This window comes from Notothenia rossii (genome assembly GCF_949606895.1).
Source record: "Notothenia rossii genome assembly, chromosome: 2".
NCBI lineage: Eukaryota > Metazoa > Chordata > Actinopteri > Perciformes > Nototheniidae > Notothenia > Notothenia rossii.
Window position 1 is genome coordinate 34,569,601 of NC_136904.1, and position 23,753 is coordinate 34,593,353.

Genomic DNA, 23,753 nt, shown 5'->3' on the forward strand with positions numbered 1-23,753 from the left:
TGTATGAAAGTATCATAATAATAATAATAATAATAATAATAATAATAATAATAATAATAATAATGGACAAAAACAGTTGAGCTAAATAAATTATTATTTACTTTTATTTTATATTAAAACTTACTGAAAACCTTGGTTTACTTAAAATTGAAAATAGCTTCCATGTCATGTGACACAGTTAGAGTTCACCAAATCAATGCAGCACCATGAATGTGTAAATTAATTTGGTAGCATTTATACTTGACCATCAGGACACCATTCATATATGAAGTGTTTTTGTTAGCAATAGACTGCTTAATATGGAAGTTATTTTTACATTTTCAACAACAAAAAATCGCAAAATGATGTTAAAGCATATTTTTTTTTACAAACTACTGAACTGTGCTGAGTAGGTGCTATTTTAGTTCCCACTCACTTTCAGCGTGTAACATCAGATATGACCATCCAAACCCCAGAAATACGGTGCTTTTTTTAACACTGTGAACGTCTGCAAATAGGCTACAAGCTAATAATGCTATCTCTCGTGAAGACAACAATGACGGAGAAAGGATACTTGAAAAAACATAGCAAATAAACCACACTGACAGTTTACCACTCAAGAGGAGTCAGTTAGCAAAAAAACAAGGGATAAAACCCCAGTAAATATTGGACTTCAGTTCCACAGGTGGCCGAAAAGAGATGACAGCCATGCTGCTCTGCTTGATATGTAAGTAATGTTATGCTAGCCATGACACTGAGCTAAATGCAATAGTGGAGAAAGTACTCAGGTATTTTTTACTTTGGGTTAAGTAGTAGTGTAGTAATACTGTGTTACATTCATGTGTAAAATACGTTAGTTCCATCACTTACTAGCTTAAAATACTTATTCACTGTATTTATCTAGTGTTAGTTGTGTTCTTCTCTCTAAAGTTATTGGTTTACACAATTATATAAATACGTAGCAAGCATGACATATATATGTTTTGTTTAATTTTGTTTATGATACCTAGAGAAACTAAAAAATGTATTTAGCAATAGCCAAAATCCGCAAGGCCTCAGGGATATTGTTGTTGAGAAGCGAAGCAGCGGTGGGGCGGGGTGAGTCCTCTCGCTGCTCCGCTGCTCTCCGGCCGGCGGTGGAGAGAGGCTGCAGCAGAGCAGCAGAGAGGAGGCACTGAGCTCAAGTTGGCACGCTCTGCACACCGATACGGATGCTGAGGACTACTTAACTCAGGTTTCTACATAGACTTCTTATAGAACATTATTTTTATGATTTAGCTTTTTCACCTCATCTCTCAGAACACGCATTTAACAGCGTATTCATTTTCCATATAGTCTGCCAGAATGAACTTTATTTCGGAAGCATCCTTCCTGCAGGTAAGGCTGTCATTGTTGTTCATGTTTTTAATTACTTATTTTACACACCCATGATCATGTAAAGTTGAATGATAATAACCTGACACAGAGAAAGTGTATGGTTTCGTCTTAGTGCGTCTATAGACACATCATCGCTTTTATTTAGAACAAAATCGACAACCCTGTATCCCTCAATGCGTATTGCTCTGTTGTAGAAAATACTGCTGAACTTGTAATTGCAATACTCTGCACCAGGATACATCATTGTAGTGTAATTTTATATTTTGACATTAAATAACCTACAGATGTTCAATATCCCGTTGCTTATTTGCTAAATGTGGTACTACTAATCAAGAAATGTAAACATTATTGCAGTTTTTACTAAGAAATACCTCACATTCATTTTGCATATTCTTTTAAAGTTTATTTAGCCCAATGTACAATTTTTTTTATGATCACAGTGTTACTTTCTCTCTGTGATGCATCAGTATGTGACTGTCTTTTCTTAAAAAGTTAAGTTTATTTATGAAATAGGATGCTTTTGTGTCTTTCTTGGGTTTTAATTGTCCTCCTGTCCCAGACCTCAGCTTGGTTTTATTCCAGTGATCTAATCGGGACGTACTTTAAATGCAATTATCTTGAATCAAGTAGCTGCTGGGACAGAAGGATTGAGCTACCTGAACTAAAAACCTGCAGTTATCCACTCTGTGATTCGGACTGAAAGCCGATGCTGTGCATTGACACCGTGTTTTTTTTACAGTTAGATGTCTGTGTTGTAGGTCTAGACTTTTGTCTGAGGTTTTGACGTTAATTAGATGGGTCCGGATGATCATTGCTGTTGTAGTATTTCTATTGATTCCCCTGAGGCATCGCAGCAGCTATACTTTACACAGGGAGGATCACAGTGGCAGCACTAGATGGCGATCTGGAGCAAGGCACACAAGGCTGAGAAGTGTTGCTGATTGTCAAACATACAAGAAGTGTACAGATGTGTTATGTCATGTCTCTATATTCATTAAGACATCACTATTTGCTAATTTTGTAGATTTGTTTTGATAGAAATATACTCGATTTATTTTCCTATTTTCTGGTGTCGTCTTTGGGAAGTCTCTCGCCAACAAAACCACTGATTCGTAAATATCTAAAATCTGCTGATTCAAGTTGTCCCTAAGGTCCCGGAAGCTGAAACACCTTGATTTAAGAGTGTGCATTAGTAGTGAGACCATTTCCAGTGCAGCTTATAAACCTGGTGTCATATATATTTATTGGGCATGACGTTTAAGATTTCAGTCATGCCCTTCAATTAGTGCCTTAAAATGATTTCATTCCACATCTTCAGGGGGCTAGTTTACCAAGGCTTATCGGGGTCTGAAATATGACTAGTTAATGAATGGTCTCTAACGTGTTGAATATTAATTTAATCCCTATGGAGTTATTTTCACCTTGATCTACACTAGGTTTACATGAGCAGCTCTATAATAATCCCTTAAACATGTAAGGGCTGATTGAGCTCTCAATATTGATAGTTGCAGAGTTCCACATTTTGTTTTCTAAATAAATCTAGAAATAAAATGTTACCAGTTCAAAAAATACTGTTCTGATTTTCCAATATAGGTACGGTTTGAATCCTTGGGTGGGTAATCTCTACATAGACTGATATTTTCTTTCAATAGTTTGAATAAGAAGTAAAGCCAAAATACAGACTGAAGTAAACCAATATAATGAAAAAGAGAGAGAAGTGCTTATTAGTTTCTGTGTTGTATTCTCTCTGTGCTGCTGTAGTCGGAGCAGGGGCGGACTGGGGGGAAAAAGTGGCCCGGGGATTAATTGACAGACAGGCCCACTTAATGCGCGGCATGTATCGGCCCGGCCGGCGACAAAAGTATGTTACTTAACAAAATACCCTATGCATTTAATGTTATTTTGGACAATTATTCATATAGTAATCATATTACCTGAGCCCTTGAGTTGCCTAGAGCAAAATAGTTACAGTATATATATTTAGTGATTTTAATGTTAACAGATGCAATAACATTTTGACCCAATTTGCCTGACATTACATTTCATTTTAGCTGACGCTTTTATCCAAAGTGACTTACAATTACCAATTACAGGGACATTCTCCCTGGAGTAACTAAGGACTAAATGCCTTACTCAAGGGCACACTAGTGGTGGTGTTCCTGGCGGGATTTGAACTCACAACCTTCCGATCTTCAGCCCACCTCACTAAACTGAGGTTCCACAGATTATTTAGGTATATAGTATCATCACTGAGTGATCTGAATTTGCGACAGGGGAAGCAAAGACAGACATCACAACACGTACCTTTACGTAGCTTCTAGGGAGATCGTCTCACCGTAGCTGTTAATCTGATCAAAAGACGTGTTCAATGGCATTAAAACGAGAAAAAACGCGGCTGAATCGGTTAATCCATAGGTTGATAAAGTTCCTGGGCAATAATTGGAATTATTTATAATCCATAATTCCATTTTTATGTAAAAATCGCAGAGCAATATTTGGCTGCTGCTTCCAGTCTTGGCTATGCGGCAGTATAATACATACACATGACCAAATAAGGACTATTTGGGAGTTCCCCTCGATTCCATTGGCTCTGACGGTTAGAAAGAGATGTCACATGTCAAAATCCAGCAGGGGGAGCCAGAGCTATGAAAAATCCACCCAAATGGCCCCAGAAGAGGTTTTTTTTTTGCTAAATCTGTCTAAAAATGTCAAATATTACTTGTTTTGCATCAATCTTGATACAGGGTACTTATTATATGTTGTACTTTGGATTCCTAAAGCTTTTAGTCTACTAACCCATCATCCAAGGTTAGTTTTCACTATAAGTACAAAATATGTTTTGGACGGACACTATAATTTACAGTTTTTTACCATGTTCAATCTGAATTTTCTTTAAAATAAAAAACATCTATATTGAATCTGACTTTTCTACATTTAACTGAAAAATATCATTATTTTGAGAAAAAAGATTATTAATGTAACCCTTTTAGAAGGGAAGATATGGTCATTTATTCTGGGAATGTCATTTTCGAGCGTGAAACCTGAAAAACAGGCTCAGGGTTTAAAGCAAGTTGAAGCAGTGCTTGATTCGAAGAAGAGTGATAATTAATATCTGCATTTTCTTTTATTGTGAGTCTGTTGTTGTTAGGAGGGTAACGGACATCTACCAATCAGAGAGCCAGTTGTTCAATCCCCATCATCAGCTGTCAACATGTTAAGTGTCCTTGAGAAATATACTTTACCCTAAATTGCTGACATAGGCATTTCTAAAGGTGCAATTTGCTTTGGATAGAAGTGTCAGCTGAAATTACATTTAATAATAAAGAAGTTGGTAAATATAGCTCAGTTTTAGTTGAAATCATACTATTTTATAAAAAATGAGCTACTAGACAAATGAATAAGAAATGGTAAAAAAAATGTCATACTTGTTCTAGTCATACAGTACTTTTTAGAGATTTAAACTTTTTTTGATTATGCAATGTTTAAGGTACTTAATGCTCTGATTATGAGCTGTTAAAGAATAAAATAGAGGCGACATTTTCTTTACAACATGAGAACTCTTTTGGAGGAAAATAAGTGTTCAGCCATTCTTTGGGAGGAAAAAAATCTAAAATGAATTAATTATGTTTAGGGCAGCCTTCAGTAGTCTAGCTAATTGCGGCTGCAGCAGCAAGAGTCATTCATTGATAATTTATTCTCAAGCTCTGCAGGCCACAACTTAATAACTGTTCCCTGCACACTCCTGCACTTGTGATTTAGCCGTCTAACGGTAAACATAAGTCTAATCACATCTTAAAGAATAACCCGGCTGTTGAGGGCAGAGTATTGAAGTGTGTCGCCAGCAGAAAAAGGTTCCTCAAGAGCAGCTGCCCTCCCGTGCACACAAACCAAACAAACACAAAGCACTTAATACCTGAAGTGGGACAGAATACAGCTGGAATATTGCAGCCAGCACTTTTATCTTCCTCTACGTCTTTTTGTCGGAGCATGCAAAATTCAATGATGTTCGTGCAGAAGTACTCTTTGTCAGTCTAGCAACACATTAAAATAGACTTTCCATCTCCTTTCCTATCATTCCGAAATGCTATTCATATTAATGCAGATTTTCAAAAGGAAATAAATGCTACCTTGAGCACATCAGGCAATCATTTCAAAAGATAAAAGATTCTGGACACAAATATATTTTTATTCGACATGCAAATGTCTTATTGAAGATTCAAAGCTGTATAAAAGAGAGGGTCTTGTGTTTTTACCTTCTTGAAAGGAAGTTCATTTGTACATTGGGATTTGGTGTTTATTTGTAACAATACTATTGAACATTGTTGTTTTGTATTATCTAAGAAGAACATGAACTAATAATTAATGCAAAAGTAATTTAATGGGCAGAAAAGTGTAATAAGACCATATTAAAGCTCTAGGCATTACAGATGACCGCATCTAACTGCTGATGGCAGGGGGATTACGCTGTGTTAGGGTCTGAAAACGATCTGTGTGTTTGAGTCAGGACGCCTTGTTTCCAGTCTGCTGAACCTTTTCAACTGGGAATCCTCCATGTTCGGTCAGATCAATACTCGTAATCAGTGTTGAAAAATTGGAGAACACCGCCTGTTGTTTCTCAAGGAAATGTTGTATTGGAGTCCAGCACTACCTTTGCATTGACAGTTTTGCCTTAACAGTATTTTGTAACATAAGATAGTGGAACAAAATACTGTTAGTAGCCTTGATGGATGTATAAAGAGAAGGGGATTACAGCATGCAAGGCAGAGCCCTGTCCATTCATCAAAGTGAAACTTGCTAGGTGTAAAAGCCAAAATGGCCTGACTCAAGAACAAAAATGCCCGGATCTTTCCTGAATCTTTCTCGGATCTTACAGCAATCTTCCACATCCATTGAGCCCTTTGAGTATGTGCTCTTACGTTTTCCATAAGTCCTGCCTCCAATTTGCTCTGACACGGTAGATTCACGTCGGGTCTCGGCTCAGTCTAATGAATGAAGACGGGAAATAACTCTGGATTCCACTTCACAGGGATTTTCCAACTTTTACGCAGCGTCCACACGGCGGCGTGCGTTGAAGCTTGCCGCTGGGCGTGTCTGAAACTCGACCAACAACCAATCACATGAATCTCCTGCCCCGGACACACAAGCACGCGGTTTGATTGGCTAGAGCTTGTACTGGCATATGATTTGATTGGCTGACGCTTCCGTCGAAGCTTCAGAAGTTGAACATTGCTCAACTTTTGAAGCAAGCAACGCGAGCAAAGCGAAGCGACGGAACCACAATGCAGTTCGGCGAAGCGTGACGTCACCCCATTCAAAGTGAATGGGCAGAAGCGTTGAAGCTTCAACGCACGTCGCCGTGTGGATGGGCCGTTTCAAATATGGGCTATTTAAATGTACGTCCTGGAAGGGAGTTGTTACGAAAAACCTACTGCTGATTTTTAGATGTCTCTTATCTAATTTAAAGGTCCGATGTCATGCTTTTCTGGTCATAACGTCCCCTTGTGTGTTTATGAAGGTTTTTCTGCATGTAAACGGTCTGCAGAGTCACAAACCCTCAAATTACACCATGTAGCGAGTAAAACTATAACACAGAAAATAATCAATCTTCCTGGTTAAAGTGACGTGCCCATACCCAAATGGACCCATTGGTCCAAATGCCTGCCGTTACGTTACGTCCGCGGAACCGTTACATCACACACACACACACACTCAATCTTTTCTCAGCTGCTGCTCCGCCGATTTCTCCTCCCTGAGACGGCGAGACTGTGAGTGTGTGTGTGTGTGGCTGGCTATGAATTATGGAGAGGCTTTGTCAAGAAGTTTGAACACTGTTCTCATTCTCAGGACGAGGCAATGGCAAAACATCAGTCATGAAATTCAAATAGCTCATAACGTGGAGGTAAGAAGGGGGAGACCATTAAGGCCAGCATCCCATCAGCTCTCAGCATCTTATTCATCCGCGCAACAAAGGCGGAGTGGAGGAGAAAAAAGAAAGAATGAAAAAGCAACATGAAAGACTTTTAAGTGGTTCTGCCTGGTGGGCACTCTGGAGTGGACAGGAGGGAGGGTGATGGAGCTGACCATTACAAAACATTGTGAATGCTCTCCTCGGGGCAAATGGATGAGTAACACATTATACTGGAGACATCCAGGGGCTTCTTTGTGCTTGTTGTTGCTGCGCCTAGAGAGCGGCTGTTCCCGCAGTCAGGGTCATATGTTGTTTTCTTCCAGCTAGTTTGTGCTTGAGTTTTTCAGGAGCCATCCAATTCTGGCTTTGATCACTGAGGTTTGATAGGGTGATGGATGAATGGAAAGTTAAAAGTAGATGACTAATTGCTCTTTTTTTGGTGGGCAGATTAGCTTCATTTTAGAGATAAAAAGGGGGATGACGTGATAAGAATCCACAGGACTTATACGAAATTGTGTCCAGATGAGCTATGACGCGGCCTGTTAAATTGCTTGTTTGATTGGTAATATATCGTCATTTACTCAAAGCAACATACATAAAAAGCCACTGGCTCCGGCTTCTCAAATGTGAATATTTGGTGGGTTTCTTAGTCTTCCTTAAATATTAAAATAAATATCTTTTTTTTCAAACTTGTTGATGGGACAAAATAGGATTTCTGCCATGAGCTCTGGGAAATTGTGATGGCCAGTTTTCATTATTTCTTGACATTTTAAAGACCACATTTTTAATCTGCAAAAATGTTTTCTTATAAATAGCAATTTTAGTTTCAGCTCTAGACAGTTTTCATTTCAATCAGACATCATCAGTAAAGGTCTTTTACAAAACCTGACTTTAAAAGGGCAGTTCAAACTTAAAGTAAAAAAATATTCAAAACAGTCAAAATTTAGCAACATTTATATAAGTGTAAAAATTGCCCCAAAAATATTGTGTTAAATATGGGATTAATTTGAAATCAGTTTTAACATTAGTAGCTAACGTATGCTTGTCTTTTTATGAAGTAACATTTACATTAAATGACATCTCAACTGCAAATGATGTCAATATGTAATTTAAAACACCCCCATGTTTGGACAGATGCAGTGGTGTCAGCTGAAAATAAAACAACAACATTGGTTAAATAGGCCAGGGCTGCCATTATTGATGATCTTCATTACCAATTCATCATCTAATCAATTTCCAAATGAATTGATGAATTACTGAGCAGAAAAAAAACACCAATTTAAAAAAAACTAATAGAATTTCCTGAATGCAATGATAAAACTACGCTTAAATTACTGGCCTGCAAAAAAAGCAAAGATATTTCGTTTTTTTTGTATCACATGATACTAAGAAAAGCAGCAATTCGTCACAATTAAGAAGATGTTACAGTTTACTCAAAAGCCTAAAACTAATTATTTTTGCATTTAACTGACAGCATCATCTTATAGTTGTGCACTTGATGGTTTGTCAAATTGTGTTTTTGTTTGACCATGACCGCCATTGTTCCCAAACTATAACCAAGTAGTTTTTGTGCTTTTTTAAAAGATCAGTAAGGCAAATCAGAAAACTGGCACAAGAATCAAATAATTTTAACGTTACAAAGGTTTTGGAAGGTTTGTTTTCTTTTGTTGGATATTTTGCTTCTGATTCTCCAACCTGTTGACTGTCCTAGAAAACACAAGTGTTCAATTATTGTTATCAACAATTTTATGAATACAATTAAGGTGGTAAGTAGGGCAAACAGTTGCAGATGATTGCTTCATCCAAATTACATCAAAACATATTATATAGTGTTCTTTTTTGGCAGAAAGTAGTACCATGGAAACCAGTTTAGAGGAACATGGACTCCGGGAATAGATTTTGCTGTTGAAATAATTTTTGAATGATTCGAGAACAACTACCATTTCCGTCAACCTATTTGGTATTGAGAGCATAACTTTTAAGGATAGATAATTCAAACTATTTTTAATGCTGTATAACACTAGAGATATTGCTTGTTATGTTTTGTTGCAGAAGGAGTGAGTTGTGCTGTCATGTCAAAATGGTTTTGTCTCAAGTATTTTCCTGGACTTTCTGATATCATTATATTATTTATAGATATATATCAGTACGGTATATATCAGTACATTAATGTGTGTGATGGGGTGGGGTCAAACTCAAATAAGCCTCTTTCCATGTTAAAGTTGTATTGTTTCAATAAATAATACACTCATGTTCATGTCACATGGTCATTTGATTGACATGTGCATTAAATGAGATGCTGATTTGCTTGAGAATGGAGTTTTAAGTTCAGCCAGTCGGGCATGGAGTTTATTTTAATCATTTATCTTGTTTTGTCCAATTTTTCTCACAATAAGGACCAAGGTACTACATTGGAGACAACCTGCAGCATTGCTTTTCATTGTTGAGCTTCTAAAACTTATTAAAAGTAATAAAACAACATAATACAATGTGTTTCACCATACAGGTAGATAAGACAAAAATAAACTTGTCAAAAAAAGATTGATACAAACCTGGAGACCTTTGAAAAATAGAGTTTCTGTTTGACAAGTGTTCTGTTTGACTAGAGGTTTTCTACATGGTTGAAACTGTGTTTTCCCCACATTTACCAAATAAGCGTATTTTAACTTGTGAGTTGTTAGCAGTTTTGGTCTTTTGGCATGATGCAGGTTGTAATGAGATATAGACTGCAGCATGACGAGGCTCGTAAGTCCTTTACATGCGGACGTAGGGTTTTATATACAGGCAGGCGGCACAGTAATGACCTCCTCTTTTTGATGGTATTTCATTCAAAAGCTCCACATTTCCTGCATAGATTTAAAATATAAACTACACCTTAAACTGCACCTGTAAAAGTTTTATTATTTCATTTCCAAGTTATTTTAGACAGCCTCTGTGGGGCTCGTCAGTGTCTCTGCACAGGGAAGTAATCATAGAACCAAAAGCCTGAAATGATGTCAGCTGGGAATTTGTGTGAGATTTTTTGTGGCATTTCTGCTTTCATTAAACATGAGAGCCTGGGGACGGACAATCCATATCATTATGTTCCTCGTAATAAGTAATGACCTTGTCTGCTCTGGGAGACGAGTGGAACCAAATTATAGCAGAGATCAGACTGTGACACTGCACTGCCACTAGTATGAGCGAGGGAAGAATTTAATTCTGCTCTTGCATTTATTTTGACTGTGTCCGGAACATGTAGAGAGCTCTCTCCAGCGTCCTCTGGAAGAAAACACGAGTCAGATTAGAGAAGTGCTCTCCATCTTAGTTACTTCTTCTCTTCCGACTGGGCCTCACATGAAGTTTTCGACTTCACGCTAACAAGCTCTGACGGCTTCCCTCATAGAAGAACCCCGGGAGCTGGAAGCATTATAGTGGATTATACTAAGTCCAGCACAGCACGGTCGGCAAGACTTGCTCATTGTAAAGGGATCCCCTTACTTTCCTGACACTCTGTCTGTGGAGAGTCTCTATGGGGTTAGTTACTGACCGTGCTGTGACAGCCGCTAAACAAACATAACAACATGCACTGGTATTGTGCTCGAAAAGCTTTTGATCAAGCAGTATAAACTAAAAGAAAAACGTAGGCTTCCCAACATCTGTTTCCTACAATGCTGATCAACCCATTTTCTTAAAAACTGTCTACAGCTTTGCAGACTTTTGGTTAAATGTATTTACCACTAGAACGGGATGAACCTGCTGAAGGGTCCCGGGGCAAAACGTTAGCAGTGAAGCCCTTTTGGTTCAAATTACAACAAAGCAGGGGCACCCTGTTGGACAAGGGGCTTACTATCCTCTCTACTTTCATTTCCTGTCATCTTTTTACTTTGATCTACCTACCCTGCATGAAAACGGCCCAGAAATAAAAAGAAAATAACCACAAAGTAATTGCTACTTGGATAAGATACGCCCGGGGCAGTGTCCCGCTCACATGCTTGGTAATCCAGCCAATTAGTAGCCAAACACAAGCAACTCTTTCTCTATTAATTGAAGCCATGGTGCAGTTTTCATGAATGAATTCCATCGCACGTTTCTTTCAAAAACCTAAAGCTGCTGTTGCCGCACCTTATTTCAGCTGAGAATCTGCTGAAGCATTTTCATACGAGCTAAGACACTACAGATGACCTTCAGTCTGCTAATGAAGGAAAGTGCTGATTGCCGTGTGCTGCTGCGCATCGGAAACACCTTCATGTGCTCTGATGTGAATTCTAAAGCAAATATCTAAAGGAACTTTGGAGACAAATTTGATTTCCTTTGCTTTACTGTTAGCAGCAGGGCTGCAACAACATACTAATTATGACTGACAATCCACAGAGGTTTATACGCTGATAGATTTGGACATGCATGGATTTAATTAGGAGACTAGTGATAAAGCCCTGTTAGCATTAAAGGGTTTGCTTGGATTTAGTTTAGTATGATATATACAGTCTATGGTATTAACCCTTTTCCCTGAAATGAAGACGGTAACTTGTGGAATTGGCCTTTGCGTGTCATCCAGTATCTACAGATGATGCATTGTAAAAACATGCAGGAATTGTTTGACAAATACTGTTATGTACATATAATGTAATCATTTTCTGTCAAAGTTTTGCTTAGCGCCTACAGCAGGGGAGTCAAACTCAAGGCCCGGGGGCCAAATCCCGCCCGCGACCTCATTTTATTTGGCCCACAAGAGCTTGCAAAGAATATAATGAGTTTATTATTCGGTTACATGCCACTTTACAGAAGCACGTTGTCCATAAACTACATGTCCCACAATGCATCTCATTTTGTGACATTCAAACTGAAGAGACTTGCAATTATTTGCCCTAGACTTCTGCTTTAAGATGTAGTTCATTATGAAGTTATTACCTTATCCGATAATAATCCAAAGCAAAGGCAATAATGTAATATCATACATTATTCTCTATATATTATATATGTATATTTATATAGTCTTAAAGTTACAACCGGCCCTTTGAGTGCAATCATAATGCTAATGTGGCCTGCGATTAAATTGAGTTTGACACCCCTGGCCTACAGTATAGACACATCTGAGAAATTAGATCTGCTTTCTGTTACAAAACAAGGTCTGAACTTTACTTTGTTTCTAAGTGTATTTGAGATAGAGGATTGAAAGAATGATTGGATGTTGCAAAAACAAGCTTTACACCTCAAAGCTACATCCATAGCAATTTGTGTCAACACAACACTTTATCACTGCTGATACTTTGGAGTCTACTGCTACACCAGCAGCTCTTTGAAGCTGTTCTCAGACACAGCATGGTGGTTGTTTTGCCTCTTACTAACGACACCATGCTAACATGCTCACAATGACATGCAGGTGCCTACTGTAGGATGTGTTCTATTGTTTCCATTTAAGTTTAGCATCCTAACATTTGCAAATGGCACTTAACACAAAGACCTGAAACTGATAAGAATGCCAGTGCAGGAATTAGATCATAAATTATTGGAATATTCTGACTAGATAAAGTTGCCACATGAAAAGTCAGGGCATCCCCAAACTTTTAGGGTTCATCATCTGGGAAACATGAATGAAATCATTGCAATGTGAGTCAACATGTACATTCGGTGGTTAGTTACTGAACTCCACGGAAAAAATCCAGCTGTCATGTCTTGCACTGAATCTTGTTTTATTAGCCTAGTCTGTGAGTCAGCCAGTTCGCCATGTATTGAAAAAGACAATAAATGCCTGCTGAATATAAGGATATATATATATATATATATATATATATACCACACTGATTCAAAATGCAAGCATTCAAACTTTGAAATTAATGTTTTTGTTTGGAATGGGTTTCTTGATCTTTATTAAAATGCAAGACAAGCCCTCCAGAGTCACATTGTTTCAGACCGTTGTAATACCACATGCCCGGCAGGCCATGATGCATTCAGGCAGTATTCAATTGAGCTAGAATTTAAATAAAGCCTGCAGGAACCCTCAGAGTACATTTAGAGATATGGCCATTATTATGCTGGAACTACATTTCCTATTAAAGAAATACCTATACTATCTAGTTTAGCCAAACCTAACTGTAAAGGTACATACATACACACCCATACGAAATAATTTATATATATGTTGTAATATATGTAATATATGTTGTTTTCTTCTTTTCATAACCCCAGTGCCCCCTCTTCATTTCACCGACGATCAATTAGAAGCCAGTTTATCTCAATGACAGGTGGAGCGTCCTCTGCGGGGCTGTGTGTGACTTTTTACAAATAGTGCTGATATGTCTTCTTATGTGTGCCAGCTCATCCAGGGGTATATCACGACTAACCCGCAGCCTCCTGGATTAACTACTCTTACTGTCCGTCAATAGGCACAGGGGAGCGGGCCGCCTTCAGAGGAAGGGCTGAACTTTATAGCACAGCTCTAAGTGTCTTTGCAGACAGAACTGCCAGGAGTTATAACTTTTTTAATCATGAAGACAGATATTTTCATTTCGGTGTGTTACCCAGGTCCGGAAAGTGCTTTAGCTTCTTTCAGCTTTTGGTTTTAAAGTCCACCATTGTTTTGGTTCACAAACCCGTATTACTGTTCAGCATTTAGGAGAGAGACACCGTTAGTGTTTAGCAGTTGAACAAAGTTATGAGCCATAGAGTGATATATTTTTCTCAGTGTTATGTGGAGACCAAAAATAGAGCTATAAGTGAGTTAATATTAGCCCTACATTTACCAGGAGGACATAAACAGGACTTTACATGTATGCTAATTCATCTGCTGGATGTTTAGCGTCATAGACTTCATCTTCGGCAGTTATAGCGGTCGCGGTGTAAAGCAGGATATTGAATAGTTGTTTTTTGTCTTTCCAAAGGATTTGTTGACTGAATAGTTGTTTTTTGTCTTTCCAAAGAATTTGTTGACTGAAAGTAAACGATCCAGAGTCCTGAGATTGTATTACTGGTGTTTTATCATCTCAGCTGGTGTAAGAGCAGAATATTGAATATAACCTTGACTATTACTGTGTAGCCTACTTCATTTATCTGACAGCATTATTTAATGATACTATTTTATATATATATATATACACACATTTATTCATTTATAAACATATATATATATATATATATATATATATATATATATATATATATATATATATATATATAAACACACACTTATATGTACTCACACATGTATTTATTCATTTATACACACAGATGTATTTATTCATTTATACACACACAGCATTATTTAATGATACTATCTTATATATATATACACACATTTATTCATTTATAAACATATATATATAAACACACACTTATATGTACTCACACGTGTATTTATTCATTTATACACACAGATGTATTCATTCATTTATACACACACACTCACATATATACACTTTATATTAATTAATTTGTACACACACACATACATATATATATAAACAAAACAACACAATATAATAATTAATTATTATTATAATAATTAATAATAATAGTTGCAATAATAACATAATATGGTATGATCAATTCTACCCTTTTGTTTTTGCTCCCATATTTCAATTAAAAGATATTTTTCGAAATCAATATTGGTGGGGGCTCTTTTGCAAAGATAATCAATAACATCGCCTGACAGTTGTTGCAGATTATACGGCATACTTGTTGCTTACACACATGTGCCATGATCGGAATGATCTCGTCTTGTACCTTTACTCAAGTACAAGATCTTATCACTTCTTACACCTCTGGAAAGCACTTTTATGTAAAGGAATACATTTTTATAAATGTCCCAACATTTCATTTTTACATGGCAAAACGTTAATATGTTATTAATGTTAAAATAGACATTTATAACATATTATAAATGTCTATAAAATATTAAATAAACGTTAACATGTTACATGACAAACAAAAAAACGAAACATTATATATAGGCTATATATACAGATGTTTGCTAATGTATCCCTCTTATATCCATCAGGAATTAATATTAAATGATGAATTAACATTACCTCAGCACTGCATAAGTGTGGTCGTCAGTCATATTGACAAAGAAGCACTATTATATTGTATATTATGCAGCGTTTATAAGGACGGTATTTTGCTTGTCAGATTCAGATTTCGCGGGTGTGCCGTGTCTATGACGCTATCGCGTAGAGCTACGTCGATCCTTGCGTAATGCGGAAGTGGGCGTGGTTAAGAGAACCGCAGTGACGCGTCGTAAAACCCGGAAGTAAACTTCTTCCGGTTCCTTCGCGAAAAACCAATGCAAATTCTCCATAGGATTTTGGAAAATAGCTCGAAATAAGGTCTGTGGTTGACACACATTTAAGAGAGGGATCACGTTTTGTTCAGCCGGATAATCTCCACATGTCAACCCTACTTTTATAATTTTTGAATCATAAATCTAGTCGCCAAAAGCTAAATGCTAACGTTATGCTATAAACGAACTACAAGCCAGTACAGCAGCAGGGTCGCACGACTTCAACGTCACGCCAACTTAAGATAGTTTCAACTGACTTGCCCTGAAACTGCACTTTGAACACTTTAAATATATTAACATTTTAAACTGTATACCCAGGTTATCTAGGCCCGTTTTGTTTAATGTATACTGTAGTGCCGAGAGACGGGAGTCGGAGGCGGGGTATCGAAGGTACAAGCTAGACTTTTATTTAACATCAGAACAACATGTAAACAGCTTTCAGCCCGGGAAGATAAGACCGGGGGAAACAGGAAGTCCGGTCAACTCACTAATGTCCGTGCGGAACAATACCCCAACCCATAGTTCCGTGGGTGAATAATGTCAATCACCACACAAGCCCCCCCAGAATTCACCCATAGTCAAAACCCTCGCGCCTGGGAGGAAGTACCGCCCGACCCCGGCGCGTACGGACCACAGGGGCTGAGGAGGGCGGGGCCGCAGGTGAGGGCAGGGGCAGGGGCGCCAACGAGGGCGAGGGCATCCCCACAGGGGGTGGGGGGCGGGACATGGGAGGGCGGCCCCGACGTGGGGGCAGAGCCAACTCCAACGGCCTGGAAACGTCCACGTGAGCAGGCTTAATCCGATCAACGGACACAGTCTCAGGCCTGCCACCAACGTCCACCACCAGGCTCTTGTCCCCGTGACGTATGACCCTGAACGGACCGTCGTAAGGGGGGCGCAGGGGACCGCGGTGAGCGTCGTGGCGAATAAAAACGAAATCCGCCGACCGTAATCCGGGGGACACCCGGAAAGCTGGGTTGCTGTGCTGCGACGTGGGGACGGGCGTGAATGTCCCGGCGGTCTCCAGCAGGGAGGAGCGCTGCCCGGCTGCAGACCAGGGCACAGTGGCGGTGGGAATGAATTCCCCGGGGACCCGTAGCGTCTGGCCATAGACGAGCTCCGCCGACGAGGACTGCAGGTCTTCCTTGGGGGCACACCTGAGGCCGAGCATAACCCACGGGAGCTTATCCACCCAGTTGCCGTCTGTCAATCCGGCACGCAGTGACGCCTTCATGGATCGGTGAAACCGCTCACACAATCCGTTAGCCTGGGGGTGATATGCGGTGGTGCGGTGCAGCTTGACCCCCAAACCCACAGCAACAGCGTTCCACAGCTCCGAGGTGAACTGAGAACCGCGGTCAGAGGAGAGGTCAGACGGGGTCCCGAAGCGCGCCACCCACGTGCCGATGAAAGCGCGGGCGACGTCGGAAGCTGACGTCGAGGTGAGGGGAACGGCCTCGGGCCAGCGGGTCGTCCTGTCCACCATCGTAAACAGGTAGGTGAAACCGTGAGAGGGGGGAAGCGGACCTACGAGGTCGACATTGACATGGTCAAACCTCCTCTCAGGAACCGCAAACAGTTCAAAAGGGGCCCTAGTATGGCGGTGGACTTTAGCCCGTTGACAAGCCACGCATGCGTCGACCCAGGACTTCACGTCCTTCTTAAGCCCCTGCCACACGAACTTCTGTGACACCAACTTCACGGACGGTTTCCTACCGGGGTGGGAAAGATTGTGAACCGCCTCAAAAACGGGTCGGCGCCAGTCCGTAGGGACTAGCGGTCGAGGCTGGCCCGTGGAGATGTCACACCACAGCTTCGCGCCCGAGTCACCGACCGTGACCTCCTCCAGTCGCAATCCCGTGACCGAGGCCTTGAGGGTCTGGACCCCGTGGTCAGAGGCCTGGTCAGCGCCCATGCGGAGGTAATCGAGGCCCAGCTGCACAGCTCCGATGACCGCTCTGGAGAGGCAGTCCGCGACCACGTTAGCCTTGCCAGCGATGTGTCGTATGTCCGTGGTGTACTCGGAGATGTACGAAAGCTGGCGTTGCTGTCGGGCGGACCACGGCTCGGCCACCTTGGACATGCAGAAAGTAAGTGGCTTGTGATCCACGAACGCCACAAACTCCCGGCCTTCCAGCAGGAAACGGAAGTGGCGAACAGCCAAATAGAGACCAAGGAGTTCCCTGTCGAAAGCGCTGTACTTGCGCTCCCTGGGAGTCAACTGGCGGCTGAAAAAGGCAAGCGGTTGCCAGGCGCCGTCGACCCATTGTTCATGCACCGCGCCCACAGCGTAGTCAGACGCGTCGGTGGTGATAGCGATGGGGGCCCTGTGTGACGGGTGAGCCAACATGGCGGCTTCGCTCAGGGCGGCTTTGGTGGCATCGAAAGCAGCTTCCCTTTCAGCCGTCCAGTCTATGACCTGGCCGGGGGACTTGTCCTTGAGGGCCTCGTACAGCGGGCGCATGGTGTGGGCCGCCCGGCGGATGAACCGGTGATAAAACGTCACCATCCCGAGGAACTCTCGGAGCGCCCGAGCTGTAGACGGTCGTGGAAAGGCGGACACAGCCTCCACTTTCGATGGGAGGGGGGCGGCTCCATCTTTGCTGATGAGATGCCCGAGGAAGTGGATGGAGGACAACCCGAACTGACACTTTGCCGGGTTGATAATCAGGCCGTGTTGGCTGAGCCTCGCAAAAAGGACACGGAGATGTGCCTGGTGCTCTTCAGAGGAGGAGCTGGCGACAAGGATGTCGTCTAAATAGACGAAAAGGAATGGCATGTCTCTGAGCGCCGAATCCATCAGCCGCTGAAAGGACTGAGCTGCGTTCTTAAGTCCAAACGGCATACGCAGGAACTCGAAAAGCCCGAACGGCGTAATCACCGCAGTTTTGGGGACGTCTGAGGGGTGCACCGGAACCTGATGGTAGCCCCGCACCAGATCGACCTTGGAGAAAACCAGCTTGCCCGCCAGGTGTGAAGAGAAGTCCTGGATGTGAGGGACCGGGTAGCGGTCTGGCGTAGTGGCGTCGTTAAGGCGGCGGTAGTCACCACACGGTCGCCAGCCACCGGCTGATTTAGGGACCATGTGGAGCGGCGAAGCCCAAGGGCTGTCCGAGCGGCGGATGATGCCCAGACGCTCCATGCTGTCGAACTCCGACTTGGCGACCGACAGCATGTCAGGGTTGAGCCGCCGGGCCCTAGCATAGACTGGGGGGCCTTCAGTGTCAATGTGGTGCTCTACCCTGTGTTTGGTAGTGGCAGCGGAAAAGGTGGGCTGCGTCAAGTCGGGAAACTCACTGAGAAGGTGCTGGAACTTGTCACCCTGTGAGAGTGAGCTGGAGAGCCCGCTGAATGACGCCTCGCCGCGGGTACATGCGAACGAGGCAAACGTCAGTGCGTCCACCAGGCGGCTGTTCTTGACGTCCACCAGCAGTCCGTGAGCGCACAGGAAGTCTGCGCCAAGGAGGGCGAAGGAGATGTCAGCCGTGATGAAATCCCACTTAAACCGCTGACCCTCGAAACACAGGTCCACTGTCTTTGTGCCATAGGTGCGGATAGGGGTGTCGTTAGCGGACGTCAAAGGTGGGCCGTGGCCCCCACCGGCGGCGTCCTCCAACGTAGCCGGCAGGACGCTCCGCTGGGCTCCTGTGTCACAAAGGAGTGTGCGACCAGAGAGGGTGTCCCTGATGAACAGGAGCCGGTTGGATGTGCCCACGCTCGCGGCCACTACCGAGCGCAGGCCTTGGCGTTTCCCGTTTCCTTGTAGGTGCAGGGGGGACGGCACATCCTCGCTTTCGCCCCATAGCGTGCATGGTACTGACACAGGCCAGGGCTGGAGTCGCTGACGTCGGCCCTGGAGCTTCTGCTAGGTGGCATGCCTCTACCAGGGAAGGAGCCGCTGCGTGTCGGGGCCAGCACCTCAGGGGTAAAACGCTGGGTGGCCAGGAAGAACCGGTCAGCTTCTTCGGCTAAAGCGCGTGGCTCAGTAATAGCCGTGTTAGCGAGCGCTGTCTGAACATGCGGCGGCATGTGCCGAAGAAACAGTTCTATGAACAAAAAATTGGGTTCTTCCGTACCTAGCAGGTTGAGCATCATTTCCATGTGGTCAGAAGGCTTGCTGTCTCCCAGGCTATGAATAGCGAGCAGGCGTCGGGCCCGTTCCGACCGAGACAGCTCGAAAGTCTTTAGCAGGAAAGCCTTGAACGCTGCATATTTATCCTGGGCAGGGGGAGATGTAATAAAGCCCACCGTCCGGGTCGCAGTGGAGCTTCCCAGTGCCGAAACGACGTGGAAATAGCGTGATGCGTCATCAGTTACTCCGCGGAGGGCGAACTGAGCCTCCGCCTGTGCGAACCATGCAGCCGCAGATGTATCCCAAAACTCCGGCAGTTTGAAAAAAACGGCGTTATTTGCCATGCTCGGTTCAGTCTCGGATCCTTCTACGAGACTTATGTCGGGGTCACCAATGTAGTGCCGAGAGACGGGAGTCGGAGGCGGGGTATCGAAGGTACAAGCTAGACTTTTATTTAACATCAGAACAACATGTAAACAGCTTTCAGCCCGGGAAGATAAGACCGGGGGAAACAGGAAGTCCGGTCAACTCACTAATGTCCGTGCGGAACAATACCCCAACCCATAGTTCCGTGGGTGAATAATGTCAATCACCACAATACCACGTTTATCTAGGCCCTTTTTGTTTTGTTTTATGTATACATGTCACACTGTGGGAAACGATATTTCGATATTTCTGGATGTATAACACATGTAGAATTTTTGACAATAAAGCTGAATTTGACTTTCGCGTGCTTGCATATTTTAACAAAGCTTTTCATTTTAGCCACACTGAATTTAACTAGAAGTCATGGCTGTGTCAATTACCAGTCTGATATCGTTTTACAAAGATGACAAGAAGAGTGTAGATAAGAGGAGAGAACCACTACAAGTCAGGACACGTAACAGTGCAGCCTAGATGAAGGTGTGCTTATCGGTGTTGTCAGGGCTAGCATGAGGGACAAGGTTTATAGTGTCGGTGAGTAGTGATAGCAAGAGTACCGTTAACCTAGAGTTAATTTATTCACATTAATTCCCATCAACAAATCAATTGTATGTGTCACATGAAATCTTTATTAGGCAAGGCAAGGCAAGTTTATTTATATAGGACTTTTCAACACAAGGCAATTCAAAGTGCTTTACAAAAAATGAAAGACATTAAGAAAATGGCATTTAAAATCAGTCATTAAAAGAAAAAATACATAGATAAAAGTTACAGTGCAGTCTAAGATATGAATAGTTCAATTAAAAGCAGCGACAAAAAGAAAAGTCTTCTGCCTGGATTTAAAAGTACTAAGAGTTGCAGCGGACCTGCAGGTTTCTGGGAGTTTGTTCCAGATATTTGGAGCATAATAACTGAACGCTGCTTTACCATGTTTAGTTCTGACTCTGGGGACAGAAAGCTGACCAGTCCCTGAAGACCTGAGAGATCTGGATGGTTCATAATTTAGCAGGAGGTCAGAAATGCATTTTGGGCCTAAACCATTCCGTGCTTTATAAACAGCAGCAGTATTTTGAAATCTATTCTTTGACACACAGGAAGCCAGTGTAAAGACTTCAGAACTGGAGCGATGTGATCCACTTTCTTAGTGTTGGTAAGGACTCGAGCAGCGGTGTTCTAAATCAGCTGAAGCTTTCTAATAGATTTTTTAGTGAGACCTGTGAAGACACCATTGCAGTAGTCCAGTCTACTGAAGATAAAAGCATGGACAAGTTTTTCCAAATCCTGCTGTGACATTAGTCTTTTAATCCTAGATATGTTCTTTAGGTGATAGTAAGCTGATTTAGTAACTAGTTTTAATGTGACTGATGAAACCAATAACTAATTTAACCCGCTGACAAGAGAGCCCACCTCCGAAGATCGTGACTGGCTGAGGGACAGACTCGGGGGCAGGTTCTCAGGAATTTCTTGGCTTCTCTCCCCCGAGCCAGAAGAGGAACACTACAGCTTGGAAACACTTACTGTTCCTGAAATTATCAAATATGTTGGGCATCACGGACCTGAGGCAATTGTGGCAAGCATGGCATTGTCTGAAGAGCAACAGAGGGCAATTCAGGTGGCTACCACTGGTCAGCGAACCAACCCAAACTGGCATTTGTTCAGGAAAGGAAGGTTGACTGCCAGCAACTTTGGAGCTGTCCTGAGGTCAAAGCGTGTGACTGCTTCCTTTATTGCCAGGGTGCTAGGGCAACAACAGGCCCTTGATGGTGTTTTGTCTGTACAGTGGGGGACTATGAATGAATGTGAGGGCGTCAGGGCATTCACCACTGCAACCCAGATGCAGGTCCATGAGTCAGATTTGTGGCTCTCCCTATCAGGATTGTTGGGGGCATCTCCAGATGGTCTGGTAGGGTCTTCCACTGTGCTGGAGGTAAGGGAAGCCAGGGAAATGACAATTAGTGAAGCATTGCAAATCAAGGGCTTCAGTAAGGAAGGAGAAACATTCAGCCTGCGTGAGGAACATCCTTACTGGCACCAAGTGCAAGGTCAGCTTCACCTCACTGCAAGGAAGAAGAAATAAAAAAATTGTGAATTGTTTTAAATTTACATTTACTCGCCTTTGCAATGTTGTGGTTGTTAGAGTGTTAGGTTTCCTGTCAGCTCGTCTGTTGGGAAGATATAAAATAATAGTTTCATGGAAGTCACACCGTCACATATACTGTAAGAGCATTAAGACATACAGTACATAGGCTAAAACAAAACATCTAAAGATATAACCTTGCACTTTGATAAGTCTCGTGAGCATTTTCACTATTTTGACATTTTTATAGATCAAAATTGAACTAAAGAAATAAATGGTAGATTAATCCATATTGAAAATAGGTGTCAGCTGCTACACTAATTATAATAGTTATATTTCTTAATTAATTAAGATAAGATATTACTGTATTGATCCCAATTTGAGAAATGTTTGTGTTGCAGCAGCATAACAAGAAAAACAAAATATAAGTTATTATATATACAAAAGTATGTGAGGGATGGGATATTAAATTGAATATAAATGTAAAATGTACATGTGATTTTACGTCCAAGAGAAGCTATGGAGCAGAGAGTTCTCTGCCAGCCAGAGGTGATTTGTTATTAGTTCAATATGTGAAACTGATTTCCCTGACTACAATCTTTAGTTACATGGTGAAACGTTATGCTGGTTGTACTAATTAGACTTATCATATAAGCCACACAGGTTTTAATAGGATGTATTCATTATCTTTACTTATGTTGCGGTCTTTTCAGCAGCGCCATCTCTATAACGGCGATACAGTCACTACCCATTATTTACATTTCACCGTGACATGGACAAAAATGTAACGTCAGCTTACCTCATGGCACGAATCCAGTGTCTCCTTTGGAAAACATTGGCCGGGAAACAATAGAACAAGCACGTTCCATGCGAAGACCTGTGGCTGCAACCCGGAGCAAAGCAACAAACCATTGCGTAGCTAACTAGTAGCGCTAGCTTTAGCTAACGTTAGCTAACGAAACGAACTGCCGAGTAAAATTGGAAAACACTGGTAATTAATTATTCTATAATTTGTAAAACTACGGTGTTAAAAACGACAATTTCAAAAATACAGATTCTAATGGTCAGATATAGATATACAGATACTAAAGATAGGCAGGTACTTGCTTTCAAGCAGAACACAGGGGGAAACAAACTTAGCAAGAGTGTTTACGTGTTAGGCGTAATGACGTACAACGGCCTCGACAATTTCTGTAGTCCTATTCAGCCACTCTGTAACAACCATCGTTTTTCAAATCCCCAGTGGGGTCACTGCTGATGTATTTAATGTCGTAGAACAAAACGTGATTTATCTCTTAAATTTGTGTCAACCACAGACCTTATTTCGAGCTATTTTCCAAAACCCTATGGAAAAAATGCATTGCTTTTTGAGGAAGGAACCGGAAGTGCTAAAAATGCTAACTTACTTCCGGGTTTTACGACGCGTCACTGCGGTTCTCTATAACGACAGACGCGTCCCGGCTCTTCCACAGAGTTTGCCGCTTGTTTAAAACGCATAAACTGTTGGCTAACAATGTCAACTTTATCATGTCTCTAAATTCCTTCTTTCCCTCAGAAAACATATATTTTCATTCTCTACAGATTATTCAGCAGACAGCGCAACATCAACCTATTTTATAACAAAATAAAATGTCTTTAGAGTATAGTGCAATTAAAGAAA

General features: G+C 41.7%; 1 protein-coding gene across 7 annotated transcripts in view; it reads left to right on the top strand.

Annotated features, from left to right (window-relative positions):
* Positions 1–114: 114 nt before the first annotated feature.
* The window catches only part of LOC307030159 (multiple epidermal growth factor-like domains protein 11), a 148,254-nt gene continuing 124,615 nt past the window's right edge, over positions 115–23,753 (top strand). For 6 of the 7 annotated variants that reach the window (XR_013805562.1, XM_079666423.1, XM_079666426.1 and 3 more), the window contains exon 1: positions 115–706. The gene's annotated coding sequence lies outside the window, so the exon portion shown is untranslated. Of the gene's footprint in view, positions 707–1,314; positions 1,357–23,753 lie in introns of all 7 variants that reach the window. The other variant, XM_079666424.1, reaches the window with a different exon arrangement.